The sequence below is a fragment of the Hemitrygon akajei genome, chromosome 1 (assembly GCF_048418815.1).
Source record: "Hemitrygon akajei chromosome 1, sHemAka1.3, whole genome shotgun sequence".
Classification (NCBI taxonomy): Eukaryota; Metazoa; Chordata; class Chondrichthyes; order Myliobatiformes; family Dasyatidae; genus Hemitrygon; species Hemitrygon akajei.
The window spans coordinates 216,445,591-216,467,019 of NC_133124.1; the positions used below are offsets into that span (position 1 = coordinate 216,445,591).

Sequence of the window (21,429 nt, forward strand, 5' to 3'; positions counted from 1 at the left end):
TCATGAAAGGCAGTGATTCATGGTAGTAGAGGAGACCTTGGGCAGACATGTCGGAACGGGAATGGGAAGTCAGACTGAAATGGGTGGCCACTGGGACACACTGCCAACTGCCTTGATGAGGCCAAACTCAGGGTGCAGGAGCAACAGTTCATATTATGCCTGGGCAGTAGCATCAATTTCTCTAACCTTTGGTAATGTTTCACCCTTCCCCTTCCATCTTTCCCCGTTCCCAATTCTGGCTCCTCTCTCAGCTCCTTCTCTCCTCACCTGCTTATCCCCCTGGTGCCCCTCCTCCTTCCCTTTCACCGATGACGCTCTCTCCTCTTCTTCAACTCTTTACCTTTTCCATCTACACCCAACCCCCCCCAGCTTCTCACTTCATCTTCACTCCAGCCACCCACCCTCTCCCTCACCTGGTCTCACCTGTCTCCTGCCAGTTTGTACTCCTCCCTCTCCCCCACCTTCTTATTCTGGCTTCGTCCCCCTTCCCTTCCAGTCCTGATGAGGAGTCACGGCCCAAAACGTCAAATGTTCACTCCCCTCCATAGAGGCTGCTTTGCCAGCATTGTGTGCGTGTGTAGACACACCCTGGAACCAGACTGGTAAATCTTCACAGCACTCCTTCTGATGCAAGTCTGTGTTTTTGAAAGAAAGGAGATGAAAATTTGCACAATGCTGTGGGTGTGGTCTCACCAAGACTCCATTTAATTGCAGTACGATGTCTTTACTCAAATCCCCTTGTAATAACAGCCCTTCTAATTGGCCGTGCTCCTGAGGAGGGGCAGAACATTGCTAATGTCCGGCATAACAAACAAGAATTCCCAGAAACCACCCATTTTAATTCTCCGTTGCATTCCCATTTGACTGGTCAGGAGGAAACCTACGCAGTTCACGGGGAGAACATACAAACTCCTTACAGACGCTGCCAGGATTGAACTCTGAACTGCGAGCTGTAATAGTGTTGTGCTAACCGCTAGCTAGCATAAGCACCCTGCTTCAGAACAGCTTCATCCCCTCTGCTGTCATATTTCTGAATGGTCATTTACTTGGAGTTTCAGGAGGCACTTGATAGGGTGCCTCACATGAGACTGCTTAACAAGATAAAATCCTATGGTGTCACAAAAAAGTTCCTGGTATGGATAGTGGAATGGCTGACAGGCAGGAGGCAACAAGTGGGAATAAAAGGGGCCTTTTCTGGTTGGCTGCCAGTAACTACTGGTAAGCACAAAGTACACTGCAGATGCTGTGGTCAAAGCAACACGTACAACACGCTGGAGGAACTCAGCAGGTCGGACAGCATCCGTGGAAACGAGCAGTCAACGTTTCAGGCCGAGACCCTTCGTCAGGACTAGTGGGGTTCCTCAGGGACCGCTGCTTTTCACTTTGTTAGTCACTGGTTTAGAAAATGGAATTGATAGCCCTGTGGTATTGAGAGCATCCTGAGCAGCTGCATCACCGCCTGGTTCAGAAATTGCACCGTCTCGGATCGCAAGACCCTGCAGCGGATAGTGAGGTCAGCTGAGAAGATCATCAGGGTCTCTCTTCCCGCCATCACGGACATTTACACTACACGCTGCATCCGCAAAGGAAACAGCATTATGAGGGACCCCATGCACCCCTCATACAATCTCTTCTCCCTCCTAATAAAAAAAATAAAAAAACACGAAATGTTGGCAGAACTCAGCAGGCCAGACAGCATCTATGGGAGGAGGTAGTGACGATGTTTCGGGCCGAAACCCTTCATCAGGAGTGAAGTAACATGGGATGGTTGAGGGGGGATAAGAAGTGGGGGGAGGGATAAAGTAGAGAGCTAGGAAGTGATAGGCTGGAGGGGAATGAGCTAGGGGGAAGGTGGAGAATTATGGGAAATAAAAGAGAAAGAAAGGTAGGGCTGGGGGAAGAGATTATAGTGAGGGGGGAAAAAGAAAGAGAAAGAGAACCAGACTAAAATAATAGATAGGGATGGGGGTAAGGGTGGGGGGCAGGGGTATCCGTTGATATCTATTATTTTAGTCTGGTTCTCTTTCTCTCTCTTTTCCCCCCTCACTATAATCTCTTCTCCCAGCCCTACCTTTCTTTCTCTTTTATTTCCCATAATTCTCCACCTTCCCCCTAGCCCATTCCCCTCCAGCCTATCACTTCCCAGCTCTCTACTTCATCCCTCCCCCCTCGACCATCCCATGTTACTTCACTCCTGATGAAGGGTTTCGGCCCGAAACATCGTCACTACCTCCTCCCATAGATGCTGTCTGGCTTGCTGAGTTCTGCCAGCATTTCGTGTTTTTTTTATTTATTTCCAGCATCTGCAGATTCACTCGTTGTTGTCTTCTCCCTCCTGCCGTCTGGGAAAAGGCACCGTAGCATTCAGGCTTTCACGACCAGACTGTGTAACAGTTTCTTTCCCCAAGCCATCAGACTCCTCAATACCCAAAGCCTGGACTGACACCTTGCCCTACTGTCCTGCTTATTATTTATTGTAATGCCTGCACTGTTTTTGTGCACTTTATGCACCCAGTGTAAGTCTGTAGTCTAGTGTAGCTTTCGCTGTGTTGTTTTTTTTTAACGTAGTTCAGTCTAGTTTTTTGTATTGTGTCATGTAAAACCATGGTCCTGAAAAACGTTGTCTCATTTTTACTATGCACTGTACCAGCAGTTATGGTTGAAATGACAATAAAAGTGACTTGAGGTGGAGGGGGAGAGGGAGGGGGAGGGGGAGGGGGAGGTGGTGCTGAGGAAGCAATGCAACTGCAGCAGGACTTAAGACAATTAGAAGAATGGGCAAAAAATTTACAGACAGAATTCAGTGTTGGGAAATGTACGATAATAAATTCTGGTAAGAGGAAAAATAGTGCAGATTATTATCTAAATGTGGTGAAGGTTCAAACATCAGAGGTAGAGAGGGACTTAGGAATCCTCGGGCAAGACTCCCAGAAGTTTAATTTACAGGTTGAGTCTGTGGTAAAGAAGGCAAATGCAATGTTGGCAATCATTTCAAGGGGAATGGATTATAAAAACAATGAGAAAATGCTGAGTCTTTATAAGACACTAGTCAGGCTACACTTGGAGAATTGTCAACAGTTTTAGGCCCCATATCTCAGATAGGATGTGTTGTCATTGGAGAGAGTCCAGGGGAGGTTCATGGGGACGATTCAGGGAATGAGGAATGTTTGGCAGCTTTGGACCTGTACTCACTGGAATTTAGAAGAATGTGTGTGTGGGGGGGGGGGGGGGGAATCTCATTGAAACCAGCCGAATGTTGAAAGGACTCGATAGGGTGGATGTGGAGAGGATGTTTCCTGTGGTGGGAGAATCAGAACCAGAGGGCACAGTCTCAAAAGTGAGGCGACCTCTTAGAACAGAGGTAAGGAGGAAATTTTGTTAGCCAGGGAGTGGTGAATCTGTTGAATGCTCTGCCATAGACTGCGGTGGAGGCCAAGTCCATGGGTATACTTAAAGCAGAAGTTGATAGTTTCCTGATTGGTCAGGGCATCAAAGGGAAGAGGACGGGAAGGCAGGTGTATGAAGCTGAGTGGGGTCTTGGGTCAGCCATGATGGAATGGCAGAGCAGACTTGATGGGCCGAATGGCCTAGTTCTTCTCCTATGACTTATGGTCCATGAACACTACCTCATTAATTTTTCTCTCTTTTCGCACTACTTATTTTTAATATATTTCTTTTATAACATATTATTTTTAATGTATTGCACTGTTGTTTCATGGCACGTCAGTGATAAAAAGCCTGATTTTGATTCCAATTCAATCTCAACCATCTTGCAGAACAAGTCAGTTAACAAAACTGAGGAGGAAATGGATGGAACAGCAATTTGAAGGGGAACTTAACCAGCATCTATTCAAATGCAAATATGTTTACAGCCCTGGACAAAGACTCCACATTCACCAAGTTGCTTCCAATCACTGGCCCGGCCCCCGCGATACCAGGAACCTGACACACTGCCTGCATTTCATCGCTGCCTCTCCCTCAGCTTTAATGTGAAGCCCAGCATTCCAAAAGTGTCAGAGCACTTGTCAATCCCCACAGACAACATCCGTGGCCACGTCCGCTCCCACAGCGGCCTGTGCACAGGACTGTTGTCAGGAGAGAGCTTGCTGGACCGCTCTCTGGCAGGCTCCAGCAGATCCTCCGGAATACAAGGTACTCCCGCTGATTTCCGTTCCCTTCTGCCTGGCGACCATCCTCCACACACCAACTTTCCAATCCTGCAACAAATCGCCGAATCTTTCTCCTGCCACTTTAGAACCTCTTGTCCGGTCTGGTATAGCAACTTGTGTGTACAAAGTTCAAAGTAAAGTGCATATATGTCACCACAGACAACCATGAAATTCATTCCCTGTGGGAAGATTCAGCAAACTATCTATAGAATAGTAACTATTACAGGATCAATGAAAGATCAACCAGAGTGCAGGAGACAACAAACTGTGCAGATGCAAATATAAATAAATAACAACAAATAACAGGAATGAAATAATGAACTAAAGAGTCCTTAAAAGTGAGATCATTGGTTGTGGAACATCTCAGTGGATGGGCAGGTGAGTGATGTTATCTCCTTTTGTTCAAGAGCCTGATGGGTGAGGGTTAGTAACTGTTCTTGAACCTGGTGGTGTGAGTCCTGAAGCTCTTGTACCTTCTACCTGATGGCAGGAGCGAGAAGAGAGCATGGCCTGGGTGGTGAAGATCTCTGATGATGGATGCTGCTTTCCCACGACAGTGTTTCATGGTTGGGAGGGCTTTACACATGATATAGTGGGCCAAATCCACTATCTTTCGTAGGATTTTCTGCTCAAAGGCATTGGTGTTTCCATACCAGGCTATGATGCAGCCAGTCAATACACTTTCCACTACACATCTCTAGAAGTTTGTCCAAGTTTTTCATGTCATGCCAACGTGTGCAGGAACGGAAGAATCTGCAGAGTCGTGGACTCTGCCCAGTACATCACGGACATATCCCTCTCCAGCATCAGCAGTATCTACAGGAGGTGCTGCCTCAGGAAGGTAACGAGGCAACATCCATCAAAGATCTCCACCATCGGGACCGAGCCATCTTCTCGCAACTGCCACTGGGCAGGAGGGTCAGAAGCTCGAGGTCCCATACCACCACTCCCTGCAACCATTAGGTTCTTAAAGCAACACCACCTCAGTCAGCAACACGATGAGCATACTGACCATTTGCATTATAATGGCTAATATTTTGTTTCAATTATGTAATTTCTTGTAAAAATCGTGACAAGTCTAATTTAATTTTCATGTGAATGCTGCTTATCTGATGGTCTGGACCTGTGGTGCTGTTTTTCATTGCAACCGACCTGCGCACACGTGGACTTGACTTCGATTTGGACGACCAAACTGGGGGAGAGGAGATGGCAGAGAAATACAGTGAAACTCCAATAACCCAGCACGGGACTGCTGGTAAATCCTGACAGATCCTCTCTGGGCACACCATGGCTTGGTATGGTAACTACTCTGCCTGTAACCAACTGCGTCTTTAAGGAAGCTTGTCTTAAGAACCAAGCTACCAGTAAAGACAGACGACCAAAGCAATATGGTGTACAGGATCACCTGTGGACACGGCAAACAGAACTACAGACAAGATGTAAACTCTCAACTTGTTTACGGGACCAACGGTATGGAGACTGTCGCTGATCTTGGTACATGAAGACCGAGAGACATCACTTTTAGAAGCGTGGTTCTTTTCTGAAAACTCCGTAAACATATCGAAATAGACACCATCTATGAACCCCTAAGAGCCAAAGAGACGTGAGCCAATAGAATTCACAGGTGACCTGAATGGGTGGACAATCAGGATGGAGACAAGCAAACTGGGAGCTACATAAGCACGAGCACTCCCAGAGAGAAACACCAACAACTGGGCACAGAGGACCTCACCTCGACGGGTGACGGAACGTCTGCAAGCCGATCGCTAAGCTGGGCAAACATTGCAACATCAAACTAGAGAGAGATGTGGGCACAGTTCAGTCCATCACAAGCACCAGCCTCCCGTCTACGGACTCTGTCTATACTTCCTGCTGCATCAGTAAAGTTTGGGAGGCACGGCAGCATCGAGGTCAGTGAAACCCTATAACAGCGCCAGCACCCTGGGTTCAATTCCCGCCACTGCCTGTAAGGAATTTGTACGTTCTGCCTGTGACCGTGTGGGTTTCCTCCGGGTGCCGGAGTTTCCTCCCACACTCCAAAGCCATATGGGTTTAATACGTTAATTGGTCACGTGTGTAATCGGGCAAAAGAGGCGTATTGAACCCAAAGGGCTCGTGACTGTGCTGTGTCTCTAAATAAATCAGTCAGCATAATCAAAGACACCTTGGATAATCTCGCTCCTCCCCTCTCCCATCAGGCAGAAGCTACAAAAGCCTGAAGGCATGTACTCAATGTTCCCTCTAATTTGTAATGACCAGTGTGTGTAAAAATCCTGTGCTGTGCAAATTCTTTCGCCCAGCGACAACAATGTGTGCACTGATTTAAATTCTTCAATAGAAACAGTATAAATAAACCAGTTCTAAAACCTGCAGACAAATCATCGCAAACTCCACGTTGTCAACACTGTCCATGTCAGAAACCGGAAAAGGAAATGTGATTGTGTACGATCGTGAAATATACTTACCATGCCAACGAGGGAGAGGGTGACAAGCTTTTGTGCACTGTTTAAATTTCTTTGTGCGTTAGTAGCAAAAGATGTGCGTACGCATACACCTTAGAGAGAAGTTTGTACGTACTACCAGGCTCAAAGACAGCTTCTGCCCCACTGTTATCAGGCTCCAGAATGGACCTCTTGTACGATAATATGGACCTCACAATCTACCTCATTACAATACTGTACTGTATCCTTTACCTGCACCGTATTTCTCTGTAAATGTTACACTTTATTTTACTTTGTTATTGTTCTGCCTCAATGCACTGTGTGATTTGATCCGTATGGACAGTGTGCAAAACAACCTTCTCATTGTAATCTCCGTGCATGTGACAACAATAAACTAATTCCGAGTCCATCTAGCTGACCCATTTGTCTGGAATGTGAGCCAGGGATCTGGACTGTGACCAGGGTTGGACCAAACCGTGGACCAGATATGCAGGGGCTGGGTTCCAGAACATGGACAAAGTCAAAAAGTCAAGTTTATTGTCGTATGCACAAGTCCCTTTGGGATCAGCAACAAGTGTGGAGAATGAAGGTAGCTGGTGTAAAGAGATTGTGGGGGGTGGGAGGTGATTGGTGGACTGGGGATAGGGGTAGGTCGAATAGACAAATTTGATAATCTCTGTTAATCTTGATCATCTCTGATGGACTGTATCTCCATCTCCCTTCCTCTGAAGCCCACCAAAAGAGGGGAGAGGTCCTTAAGTAGGAGCTACCAAAACTCTAACCACAAAAGATTCATTGCAGATGCTGGAAGTCCAGGACAAAATGTATGTTCTACCAGTGAACATGTGGGTTTCCCCCACGTGCTCCAGTTACTTCCCACATTCCAAAGTCATACTGGTTAATTGGTCACAAGGGTGTAACCGGGCAGTGAAGACATGTTGCTCTGAAAGGGCCCATTACTGTGCTGTGTCTCTAAACACACACAAAATGCCGGAGGGACCCTGCAGGTCAGGCAGCCTCTGTGGGGGGGGCGTTTTGGGTTCATCAGGACTGGAAAGAGATCGTCCAGCCAGTGGGGTTGAGTGTAAAGCGGACGACTGGACTCCAGGCTCCAGGTGTGGGATGAGGATGTACAACCATCTCCATAGCAACTGAAACGTCCTCGTTTACGAGAGTCAGGGCTGTGTAAGTGTGACTCGGTCACTCAGCACAGATCAGATCAGAACTGTGATTAGCATTGCTCTAGGCACTGGGGAGGGGAACTGTAATGCATTCCTGACTGGGACATCTCACAAGCACTAATTACAGCTTTAACATCCCCAACACAAAGAAAGGTCATAAACACAACGGAGATTCTGCAGACGCTGGAAATCGAGTGAGAGAGAGGGGGGGAGAGAGAGAGAGGGGGGGAGAAAGAGAGGGGGGGAGAGAGAGAGAGAGAGAGGGGGGAGAGAGAGAGGGGGGGAGAGAGAGGAGGGAGGGAGAGAGAGAGGGGGAGAGAGAGAGTGAGGGAGGGGGAGAGAGAGAGTGAGGGAGGGAGAGAGAGAGGGGGGAGAGAGAGAGTGAGGGAGGGAGAGAGAGGGGGGAGAGAGAGAGGGGGGGAGAGAGAGAGTGAGGGAGGGAGAGAGAGAGGGGGGAGAGAGAGGGGGGGAGAGAGAGTGAGGGAGGGAGAGAGAGAGACACACACACAGACACGTACACAATGCTGGAGGAACTCTCAGCAGGTCAGGCGGCATTTATGGAAAAGAGTAAACAGTTGACGACGTTTCAGGCCGAGACCCTTCATCGGGACAGGAAAGGAGGGGGAGAAGTCAGGGTAAGAAGCTGGGGAAGGGAGGAAGAAGTACAGGGTAGTAGATGATAGGTGAAACCGGGAGAGGGGGACGGGACGAAGTAAATAGCCGAATGTACTGGGAAGTTGTTAAGTGAAAGAGATAAAGGGCTGGAGAAGGGGGAATCTGATAGGAGAGGACAGAAGGCCATGGAAGAAAGGGAAGTGGGAGAAGCACCAGAGGGAGGTGATGGGCAGATAAGGTGAGAGAGGGAAACGGGAATGGGGAATGGCGAAGGTGAGGTGGGGGAGGCATTACTGGAAGTTTGAGGAATTGATGTTTATGCCATCAGGTTGGAGGCTGCCTAGATGGAATACAAGGCGTTGCTCCTCCAGTCTGAGCGTGGCCTCATCGTGGCAGTGAAGGACGCCATGGACTGAGTTGTCAAAACGGGAATGGGAAATAGAATTGAAATGGGCGGCCACCAGGAGACCTCGCCTTTTGTGGCAGATGGGGGAGAAGGTGCTCAATGAAGCGGTCTTCCAATCTACATCAGGTCTCACCAATATACGCTGGATACAGTAGAATCCAGCATCTGCAGAATCTCGTGTTTATCATTAATACTGACACCCGAGAGCCCTGTATTGAGTTAGAGACACCCCAATGTAAAGTCTGTCAGCCTGTTCTTCAATATTAATGGCTCGTTTATTCCTATTGCTTTCTCTCCTTTTACTAACCATATTAATTTGTTATCTTTACCACAAGAGATTCTGAAGATACAGCAAAAAATATTTATGTACTGAGATGCAGCTCGGAGTCGGCCCCTCCAGCCCTATGAGTTGGGCCGCCCTGCTGATTTAACCCTCGCCTAGCCATGGGACAATTTACAATGACCAGTTAACCACATGGTCACAGGGAGAACGCACAAACTCCTTACAAGCAGTGGCGGGAATTGAACCTGGGTCACCTAAACTGTTAACCACTATGCTACCATGCTGTGCCTGTCCTGTTGAGGTGTCTCAGCCTGAAACACTGAGCCTGACCTGCTGATTTCCTCCAGCGTTTTGTGTGCTTCTATAGGTTCAGGGTCAGAGGGAGAGACAACATGGAGTCAGGCGCCTCGGCCCAACGAGTCCATACTGACCATCAGTAATCCATTTACCTCAATCTCATTTCATTCTCCCCACACAGATTCTACCTCTCAGCCACATACCAGGGACAATTCACAGCGGCTACAAGCCCCCACGTCTTTGGGATGTGGGGGGAAACCCACACATCCATGACGAGACTGTGTGGAGCCCACCCAGGTAGCCGCCACGGGTGGTATGGAGCCCACCCAGGTAGCCGCCACGGGTGGTATGGAGCCCACCCAGGTAGCCGCCAAGGGTGGTATGAAGCCCACCCAGGTAGCCGCCAAGGGTGGTATGAAGCCCAGTTCTCTGAAGCAACATAGACAAAAAGTGCTGGCGCAAGTCAGCGGGTCAGGCAGCATCTACGGAAAAGAGTATACAGTTGATCTTTCGGGCTGAGACCCTTCTTCGGGACTCCTCATCTGATTCTCTGGAGCTGAGAGATCACGACTCAACCCACTGTGCCACTGAGAATGTCCCACCAGTGGTTTTACAGTCCGTGGGACAGGGTGGCTTCCCCAGGTCAGGAAGCCATTTCGGTTGCTAATTCGGGAGATATCAGCTGAGAGGCGCCTGGGCCTGAAACTAATGTGAAATCCTTTCACGCTGCCCTGAGGCGGTAGATTTCTGGCTGTCACCCAGCACAGATTAAAGCAAATAAGCAACTCATTAAATGACAGAGGAACGGAAGGCACAAAACATATCAGATCGACACAAACACAGCCTTGAACACCACTCTCAGCAAATCACGTCAACAACAGTCACTTCCAATTGATCACAACAAGGAACTGCTTGTGACGAGCTTTGCTCATATCACAGGTCCACTCTATTGGTATTCTGTCTGCACTCATCTCTCTGCCCCTCTCCCATGTCACTTTACACTCTCTAGGTACCTCCTGTAACAAAGTGATGTTTAGCACTGAATGGCCCAACTGTACATCAACCACACATTTACACCAACCCAGCGACAATTGTTAATTACTCCGTTGAAAATCAGAATCGGAGCATATGTCGTGAAATTTGTTAACTTTGTGGCAGCAGCAGAATTCAATCATTGCAATACATGATAATAGAGAAAAAACCAGTGTGTATATTTATATATGAAATAGTTAAATTAATTCAATAAGTAGTGCAAAAAATAGGAAATGAAAAGGTAGTGAGGTAATGATCATGGGCTCAATGTCCATTCAGAAATCCAGTGGCAGGGGGAAGAAGCTGTTCCTGAATTGTTGAGTGTGTGCCCAATATTGAAGGCTTTCAGGCATGATCTTGTTTGTGCCTTTACTGGTTTACACACAGTGGTCACTTTATTGGACACCTCCTGTACCTAATGAAGCGGCCACTGAATGTAAGTTTGTGGTTCTCTGCTGCTGTAGCCCATCCACTTCAAGGTTCAACGTGTTGTGTGTTTTTCCGCACACCACTGTTGTAACACGTGGTTATTTGAGTTACTGTCGCCTTCCTGTCAGCTTGAACCAGTCTGGCCAATCTCCTCTGACCTCTCTCATTAACAAGGTGTTTTCATCCACACAATTGCCACTCACCCGATGTTTTTTTGTGTTTCACACTATTCTCCGTAAACTCTTGAGTAGGGCTTCCCAACCTTTATTATGCCGTGGTGCTTTACCATTAACCGAGGGGTCTGTGGACCTCAAGTCGGCAACCCTTGATCTCGAGATTACTGTGTGTGAAAACCCCAGGAGATCAGCCAATTCTGAGATACTCAAACTACTGTGTCTAGCACCAACAATTAGTCCACAGTCAAAGTCGCTTGGATCATATTTCTACCCCATTCTGATGTTTGGGCTGAACAACAGCTGAACCGTTTTTAAAAAATTATTTAGGTACAATGTGGAATAGGCCCTTCCAGCCCTATGAGCCCAGTAACTCCCAATTTAACCCTAGCGTTAATCACAGGACAATTTATAATGACCAATTAAACAACTAATCAATATGTCTTTGGACTTTGGGAGGAAACCCACGCAGTCACGGAGAGAAAGTACAAACTCCTTATAGGCAGCGGTGGGAATCGAACCTGGGCTGCTGGTACTGTAAAGCATTATGCTACACTACTTTGCCATACCTCCTGACCATGTCTACGTGCTGCCACATGACTGGCTGACCAGCTACCTGCATTAATGAGCAGGTGTACTGGTCTAAGCAATAAAGTACCAACAAACATCTTATTGTCATTTATAGGTTCTGTAATGTACTTCTGTTGCAAAACAACAAACTTCACAACATATGCCAGTGATAGTAAACCTGATTCTGATTTTGGCCATTTCTTACAGATGGCCACTCTATCCATCACGTAAGCGCTAGCTCTTTCCTTGTTATGTGCCATGTCACATGATGTTGGTGATCACAGTCTTTCCATGGCCATGATTGCCCTTGGGAAATTTTTCTACAAGTGGTTTACCATTGCCTTCTTCTGGGCAGTGCCTTTACAAGACGGGTGACCCCACCCATTATCAATACTCTTCAGAGATTGTCTGCCTGGCGTCAGTGGTCACATAACCAGGACTTGTGATTATGCACCAGATGCTCATACGACCATCTCCCATGGATTCACGTGACCCTGATCAGGGAGCTAAGCAGGTGCTACACCTTGTCCAAGGGTGACCTGGAGGCTAGAGGAGGGGATAAGCACGTTACACCTCCTTTGGTAGAGACGTAGCTCCGCCCTGCCACAAAAACCAGCTCATTAAAAGACTTTACGCAGGGGTGTCAAACTCATTTTAGGTCACGGGCCAGATTGAGCAAAATGCAGCTTCATACGGGCCGGATCAGTCGGACGCGTGCGAACGCAGCTTTCGTTGCCTCCGTTTTTTCAGCCTGCTCTCATGTGTCTCAGTCTCTGCTATAACTACAAAGTGTTTCACTTTACAAATTCCGTTTCTTATGAAGAAGACTGCCGAGCAAGACTGCCGAATAAACACTAAAAACCCTGAAAACCTGGTACCTGAATAAACTCAGCATTGGCCATATCATACACCATAGGCGCTTCGATTACTGGGGCCAGCTTTAATAGTAATTAGATATTATCTCGCGGGCCAAAGATAATTCCACCACGGGCCAGATTTGGCCCGCGGGCCTTGAGTTTGACATATATGCTATACAGTGTTTTCCTGTTTCCCTGCCGTCTTCCTGACAATTGACAAGGTTTTGTCGAGACTCAGGAGCCTGTGCTACAGGGAGAGGTAGGACAGGCTAGGATGTTATTCCTTGGAACGTAGGAGATTGAGGGGCGATTTTATGGAGGTGTGTAAAATCACAGACAGGGAGAATGCACAGTCTTTCTCTCAGGTGGTGTTTAGCGCAATCGCTTTACTGTACCAGTAATCACAACTGGAGTGATCACTGATGATCGATGGCTCTCCACTCGATCTGAGCCTCTTTACCAAGCTTTACACCTCTATCAAGTCACCTCTCATCCTCCTTCACTCCAAAGAGAAAAGCCCTATCTCACTCAACCTATCCTCATAAAACACGTGATTTCTTCACCCAGAGGTGGTGGGAATCTGGACCGCACTTCCAGAGGGAGTGGTGATAGTCGAGACTCTCACAACATCTAAGAACTACTTGGACAAACTCAATCAATCCCCAGAAGACATGCTGTACTGTCTATCGATATCTATCTCTGTCTCCCTCTCTTCTCGCTGCCGCTATCAGGGAGAAGGTACAGGAGCCTCAGGACCCACACCACCAGGTTCAGGGACAGTTATTACCTCTCAACCATCAGGCTCTTGAACCAAAGAAGATAAACTTCACTCAACTTCACTTGCCCCGTCATCGAAATGTTCTCACAACCAATGGACTCACTTTGAAGGACTCTTCATCTCATGTTCTTTTTATTTATATTTGCATTTGCACAGTTTGTTGTCTTCTGCTCTTTGGTTGAACACCCTAGTTGGTACTTTCTTTCAATGTTTCTGTCATAGTTAATATTCTGTAGATTTGCTGAGTATAGCCACAAGAAAATGAATCTCAGGGTTGTATACCATAAGACAAAGGAGCAGAAGTCGGCCATTTGGCCCATTGAGTCTGCTCTGCCATTTTATCATGAGCTGATCCATTCTCCCCTTTAGTCCCATTCCCCCGCCTTCTCACCATAACCTTTGATGCCCTGGCTACTCAGATACCTATCAATCTCTGCTTTAAATACACCCAATGACTTGGCCTCCACTGCTGCCCGTGGCAACAAATTCCACAGATTCACCACCCTCTGGCTAAAAAAATTTCTTCGCATCTCTGTTCTGAATGGGCGCCCTTCAATCCTTAAGTCATGCCCTCTTGTACTAGACTCCCCCACCATGGGAAACAACTTTGCCACATCCACTCTGTCCATGCCTTTCAACATTCAAAATGTTTCTATGAGGTTCCCCCTCATTCTTCTAAACTCCAAGGAGTACAGTCCAAGAGCGGTCAAACATTCCTCATATGTTAACCCTCTCATTCCCGGAATCATCCTAGTGAATCTTCTCTGAACCCTCTCCAACGTCAACACATCCTTTCTTAAATAAAGAGCCCAAAACTGCACACTGTAACCCAAAACTGCACACGGTAATACGGTGACATATATGTACTTCGATAATAAAATTTACTCTGAACCTTGAACCTGTATTTATATATCTCTATACATGTATGTCTATATATGGCATCACAAGTTCAAATCACCGATGAGCCCATTTATTGCATAGCAGACTCAAGAGCAGAATTAGGCCATTTGGCTCATCAGTGCCTGAAGCTGCCAGGAGGGGATCTGGAGGAACTGGATTTTCCCAGAGCGATATTGTCCGTGCCAGGGCTATGCCCTGTCCCTTGCTGCCAAAGCTCCTAGTGACACCAGTCTGTGCAACCACTCGCCTGCAGGACACTTGGCAGGCTGATGTCATGGGAGCATCGAGGAAGTAAACGGCAGTGTGGAAAGGTCACCATGGAGACTGGGGCCACAGGCACAGCAGGAGTTCACAGCTATTCACAGCAGAGACAGAGAGAGTGGCCCAGACCATAAACAACTGTCTCAGAGTTTGGCTGCTAAAACTTCTTGTTATTAAAGGGACTCGGCTTCACACACTGCCCAGTCACCAAAACCAACCCAGAAACTACTTAAAAACCATCGCACACACTGACCGGTCACTAAACTTGTTATTAAAGGGACTCAGCTTCACACACCGTCCGGTCACCAAAACCAACCCAGAAACTACCGGTACTTAAAAACGTCACACTGCAGATAATAATCAGAATTAGTTTGGCAATACATCTGGTCTGTAAATACAAAATACACAAATCAAACTTGGACGAGGGATTCCCCCCCACCATCAGGGTCAGGAACAGCTGCACTCCAGCAGACCACCTCCGACACTGTCACTGACCTCTCTCGTTGTGGCTTTCTTCCTCGCACACACTTCTTTCTTCTTTACTGCCTGCCACAACTTTTATTCTCTACATTATTGTACCTATGGGCCACTGTTAACTGCACCTTCCCGTACTTGTGCAGGTGACAAACTCAAACTGACTCCGCGGAGATCCTGTCCACTTGGCCTGTGTTTGGATCTAGCCTGGAGTGAGTCATCTGAATGAGGACTAACCCCCACCCTCCCCCACCTCCATTCCCGGCTGAAAGGTTCCACCAATCAACCATGTGGGAACTGGAACCGGTCAGCCAGAAGCTGTCATGGTTACCGAAGGGAGACTCCAGAAGTATCTGGTGTGGGAAGGACACACACACACACACACTTAGAGGGAGAGAAAGAGGTGGAGGGGAGACAGAGACAGACAGGGACAGAGAGACAGAGGGGGAGGGATATATAGAAACAGAAGCAGAGAGGAAGACAGAGGGAGGAGGGGTGCATTGGGAGACTAAGATTGAGAGTGGGGTTGCACTATTGGGAGGGGCTCATAGTGGGCCAGGGACACAGAGGGTAGGGGAGGGTTACAGCGGAGGGGGCGGGGGGGGAAGAAGAGGGTTACAGCACAGAACGGAGGGTTATACCAGGCTGCAGAGAGAGAGAGAGATGTTCCGTTTCTCAGCCCACACCTGACCTGCTGGTAACCCTGAAATGGTAAAGCACATAGTACATAGGCAGGGCCTCCGGGAGTATTAAGGAACAGAGGGTACAGGCCCAAGGGCACTGAAATTGGTAGTACCGGCAGACAGTGGTGAAAGGGGGCAGGCTGGAGAATGGCCTTCATTAGCTGGGACACAGAATACAACAGCAGTGAGTTATGGAACATTTTTAAACCATAACTGGGCTGTCGTCTGCCTGTGAGGCTGCAGCAAGTATGAGTTTTTATTTATTTTTTGAGATCCTCCAAGCCGCACCTCCCAGCAACAACCCCCCCCTCCACACACCCGATTTAACCCTTGCCTAATCACGGGACGATTTTCAATGACCAATTAACCTACTAACTGACATGTCTTTGGATTGAGGGAAGAAACCAGAGCACCTGGAGGAAACTCAAAGTAAAATTTATATCAGACTGCATACACGTCACCACGTACAACCCGGATTCCGGATCATTCTCCTGCGGGCACACCCCAGCAAATCTATAGAACAGTAACTGTAAACAGGATCAATGAACAACAAACTGTGCAAATGCAAGTATAAATAAACAGCAATAAATAATGAGTGATGAAATAACTAGATAACAGGGTCCTTAAATGAGTATGGCTATCCCCTTTTGTTTAAGAGCCTGATGGTTGAGGGGTTGTAACTGTTCCTGAACCAGGTGGTGCGAGTCCTGAGGCTCCTGTACCTTCTTCCTGATGGCGAGGAGAGAGTGGTGAGGATCTCTGGCGATGAGTGCTGCTTTCCTATGACAGCGTCTCATGTATATGGATAGATTTTTGCATAGTAGGGGAATTAAGGGCTCTGGGGGAAAGGCAGGTAGGTGGTCAGATCGCTATGACCTGACTGAATGGAGACGCAGGCTCACCAGGAGAGCTGGCCTACTCCTGCTCCTATTTCTTATGATCTTATGTAGATGTACTCAATGGCTGGGGGAACAGGGGTTCACCCGTGACGTACTGGGTCGAATCCACTACCTTCTGCAGGATTTTCCGCTCAACGACATCGGTGTTCCCATACCAGGCTCTCACGCAGCCAGTCAGCACACCTTCCGCCACACGTCTATCTCAGTCTTCCAAGGTCACACGGTCACAGGGAGAACATACTCTGGTGGGAATTGAACCCTGGTCACTGGCACTGTAAAGCGTTGTGCTAACCACTACATCACTGTAATTATAATATATTAGCTTTGTTTGTTAGACGTACATCAAACGTACAATGAAATGTGTCGCTTGAGTCAAATCTAATCAGCAAGGACTATTCTCTGGAGAGCTCGCAAGGGTCACCACATGTCTGCTGCCAAAATGCACGTGACAATAAACTCTTGACTTTGACTTACAAATCTGTAAAGTCTAATCACAAACAAGAGAGAGTCTGTAGATGCTGGAACTCCAAGCAACACACACAAAATGCTGGAGGAGCTCAGTAGATCAGGCAGCATCTAACAGTCGACGTTTTGGGCCAAAACCCTGTCGAAAGGGTTCTGCCAAAGGGTTTCGGCCCGAAACGTTGACTGTTCACTCTTTTCCACAGATGCTGCCTGGTCTGCTGAGTTCCTCCAGCATTTTGTGTGTGTTACTCTGCGAAGTCTCTCCACTCCTCGCTGCCTCTGTGGCTCGACAGAGGGACCTTGCAGTGTCCAAACTGGCTGCCAAGGTTCCTGGCGCAGCAATGACAAAGAAAATCATAGCTACAAAACAAGCTGTGGAAACGAGAATCAAGGACACCCTTTTAAAAGATTGTATACGTTCCTGACCACTGGAGAGGCTTCCTTACATGGGAGGACAGGACAGGACATAGTCAAAAATGCTGATGAGGAATGGAACGTCCTCATCAAAAGGACCCATCTTCCAGAATGTTCTGTAAACACAGGCAGCCTTTCCTCCACTGCCCCGGGTCTTTATCACCTCTGCAGCCTGCTATGTGGCCTTTTGTTTTCCTTGTCGCTGAGAAAAAAATACTTGTTTGGAACTGTGGTGGGAGAACTGGCTGGAGTGTGTTGAAAATCCTCCCATTGACTGCGTCAGCAGGATGCTGAGAGAGGGAGGGGGGGAGAGAGAGAGAGAAAGAGAGATGGAGTGGGAAGTGGGGGAGGGGGAGAGGGGGAGGGGTAGAAGGAGATAAAGAGGGGGTGGGGACAGAGAGAGACACACAGAGAAAGAGAATGATGGAGTTCACAGAGACTGACATACAGAGAGAGACAGAGAGACACAGGGGCAGCTAGAGATAGATAGGGGGAGGGGAGGAACCCTCACACAGGTCCTCCCACCCTGAGTCTGTCGGTCTGGGGCCTCCACCCTGTTACGTATCAGAAGTCTGAGTGCTGCTGGTCAGTGCCCCTGCACCGTGCCCCCTCATCTGGCCTTGGTCAGCGGCCTCCACCCTGTTACGTATCAGAAGTCTGAGTGCTGCTGGTCAGTGCCCCTGCACCGTGCCCCCTCATCTGGCCCTGGTCAGCGGCCTCCACCTCAAGCTCCAGGGCCCAGCACACTGACATCATCAGGGTGAAGGTACAGCAGCAGCCCTTATGTCCTCAGGAGGTCTGAGATTCGCAATATCACCACGGACTCGAGCTGAAGGGCTCGAACTGAGCTGCGATTCTTTTTTCTTTTCTTGATACAGCAGAGTGGGCTCTTCCGGGCCTTTGAGCCATGCTCCACGGGAACCCCCAACAAACCCGATTGACCCTGATCTAATCACGGGACAATTTACTATTACCAATTCACCTATCCGGAACGTCTTTGGACTGTGGGAGGGAACTAGAGCACCCGGAGGAAACCTGCACAATCCATAGGGACGACGTACAGAGACTCCTAACAGAGGCCGCTGGGAATGAACTCTGAACTCCAACACCCTGGCCTGTAATAGCGTCACACTAACATCTACGCTACCGTGTTTTCTATGGTAATCGTCCACGTTTTATGTATTTCCTATGTAAAGCAGATTTCGTCTCATCCACCAGCGATAATAAACCTGATTCTGAATTGATAGATAGATAGATACTTTATTCATCCCCATGGGAAAATTCAACATTTTTTCCAATGTCCCATACAATTATTGTAGCAAAACTAATTACCGGTACATACAATACTTAACTCAGTAAAAATATGATATGCATCTAAAATCACTCTCTCAAAAAGCATTAATAATAGCTTTTAAAAAGTTCTTAAGTAGTTTACTTAAATACATTGAGTCCTAACCCCGGCACTTTAACATATCTTACTCCTGGCGGTTGAATTGTAAAGCCGAATGGCATTGGGGAGTATTGACCTCTTCATCCTGTCTGAGGAGCATTGCATCGATAGCAACCTGTCGCTGAAACTGCTTCTCTGTCTCTGGATGGTGCTATGTAGAGGATGTTCAGGGTTTTCCATAATTGACCATAGCCTACTCAGCGCCCTTTGCTCAGCTACCGATGTTAAACTCTCCAGTACTTTGCCCACGACAGAGCCCGCCTTCCTAACCAGCTTATTAAGACGTGAGGCGTCCCTCTTCTTAATGCTGCCTCCCCAACACGCCACCACAAAGAAGAGGGCGCTCTCCACAACTGACCTATAGAACATCTTCAGCATCTCACTACAGACATTGAATGACGCCAACCTTCTAAGGAAGTACAGTCGACTCTGTGCCTTCCTGCACAAGGCATCTGTGTTGGCAGTCCAGTCTAGCTTCTCGTCTAACTGTACTCCCAGATACTTGTAGGTCTTAACCTGCTCCACACATTCTCCATTAATGATCACTGGCTCCATATGAGGCCTAGATCTCCTAAAGTCCACCACCATCTCCTTAGTCTTGGTGATATTGAGACGCAGGTAGTTTGAGTTGCACCATATCACAAAGTCCTGTATCAGTTTCCTATACTCTTCCTCCTGTCCATTCCTGACACACCCCACTATGGCCGTGTCATCAGCGAACTTCTGCACATGGCAGGACTCCGAGTTATATTGGAAGTCTGATGTGTACAGGGTGAACAGGACCGGAGAGAGCACGGTCCCCTGCGGCGCTCCTGTGCTGCTGACCACCGTGTCAGACCTACAGTCTCCTAACCGCACATACTGAGGTCTATCTGTCAAGTAGTCCACTATCCAATCCACCATGTGAGAGTCTACTCCCATCTCCGTTAGTTTGTGCCTTAAGATCTTGGGCTGGATGGTGTTAAAGGCACTAGAGAAGTCAAGGAATGTAATCCTCACAGCACAACTGGCCCCATCTAGGTGAGAGAGTGATTTGTGCAGCAAATACGTGATAGCATCCTCCACTCCCACCTTCTCCTTATACGCAAACTGAAGAGGATCCCGGGCGTGCCTGGTTTGTGGCCTCAGATTCTGTATTATCAGCCGCTCCATGGTCTTCATCACGTGCGATGTCAAGGCAACAGGTCTGAAGTCATTCAACTCCTTTGGTTGTGGTTTCTTCGGTACCGGGACAATACAGGATGTTTTCCACTGTCTGGGTACTCTTCTCTGCTCCAGGCTCATGTTGAAGATGCGCTGTAGTGGTTCTCCCAGCTCAGTCGCACAGGCCCTCAGTAATCATGGGGATACTCCATCCGGTCCAGCCGCCTTGCTGGTACAGATCTTCCTCAGTTGACCTTCCACCTGTGCAGCCGTAATCCTGGGCGTGGGCAAGGTCTCCTGTGATTGGCTATTGAGTACTTCCGCTGGCAGCTCGTTCTGCACTCACACCACCCTCGAGTGAAGGGTCTCCCAGTTATTCACTCTCACCTCATCCGGTCCAATGCTCTGTATTCAATATGGCCCCCACATTAGTGGAACCTGATGCGGGTTAATTGGGTGACTGGGTGGTGATACGTCTCTACCAAAGGAGGTGTAAGGTGCTCCTTCCCTCCACTACCCTGCAGGTCACCCTCGGGCAAGGTGTAGCACTTGCTTAGCCCCCCCGATCAGGGTCACGTGAAGTCATGGGAGCAGCTGGTGCATATCACAAGTCCTGGTTATGTGACCACTGAAACCAGGCAGACAATCTCTGAAGAGTATTGATAATGGCTGGGGTCACCCGTCTTGTAAAGACACTGTCCAGAAGAAGGCAATGGAAAACAGCTTTTGTAGAAAAATTTCCCAAGAACAGTCATGGTCTTGGGAAGACTATGATCACCAAGTCATATGACAGGGCACATAATAAACAGATGTGAAGGGTGAACAAACAAGACATGAGAGAGACTGCAGATTCTGGAAGCCTGTAGCAACTCACACTCAGAGCACTGGAGCTTGTGTAACTGCTTTACGGGGCACCAATGTTCACTATCCAGGACTAAACCAGCCTGGGCTTCCTACTGCCTGTCACATCAGCACCCCGTCCCACTGTGACCCAAAGATCTCCTGAACACTCACAATGAGACCCAACATAAGTCTGAGCAACAGCGCCTTCCTTATCTGCCATCTGAGCATGCAGACAGCTTGCAGATTAATCCTGTGCAGTGAATTAACTGTGTCTGCACATCCTAGGAAACCTACCATGAAATGCATCGTTTGCATTAACAGCCAACACACCCAAGGATGCCCTGGGGGCAGCCCGCACAGGTCGCCACATATTCTGGTGCCAACAACAAAGCAAGCCCCTTCCCCACCCACACACAAAGTCAGGCCTCCAACCCCTGGACAGGCTGCCTCTGGGTCTCCAGGCCCTGGTCTAGGAATCTGACTCACAGACATCCGGCCTCCCATGGGCTAACACATCAGGCCTCTGACCTCTGGACTCGCCGATCCAGGGGCTCTGACCTTGGGGCCTCTAGCTCCGGACTCACCAACTCAGAGGCTCTAACCTTTGTGCCTCCAGCTCCAGCCTCACCGACCGAGGGGGCTCTGACCTTCAGCCCTCTGCCTCCA

At 48.2% G+C, this 21,429-nt stretch overlaps 1 protein-coding gene across 5 annotated transcripts in view; it reads right to left on the minus strand.

Moving 5' to 3' along the window:
* The window catches only part of dock5 (dedicator of cytokinesis 5), a 205,164-nt gene that overhangs the window by 156,480 nt on the left and 27,255 nt on the right, over positions 1-21,429 (minus strand). Inside the window, exon 1 of one of the 5 annotated variants that reach the window (XM_073060893.1) lies at positions 14,888-15,067. The exons of the other annotated variants lie outside the window; for them this stretch is intronic. The gene's annotated coding sequence lies outside the window, so the exon portion shown is untranslated. Of the gene's footprint in view, positions 1-14,887; positions 15,068-21,429 lie in introns of those variants that run through there. 5 annotated transcript variants of the gene reach the window in all.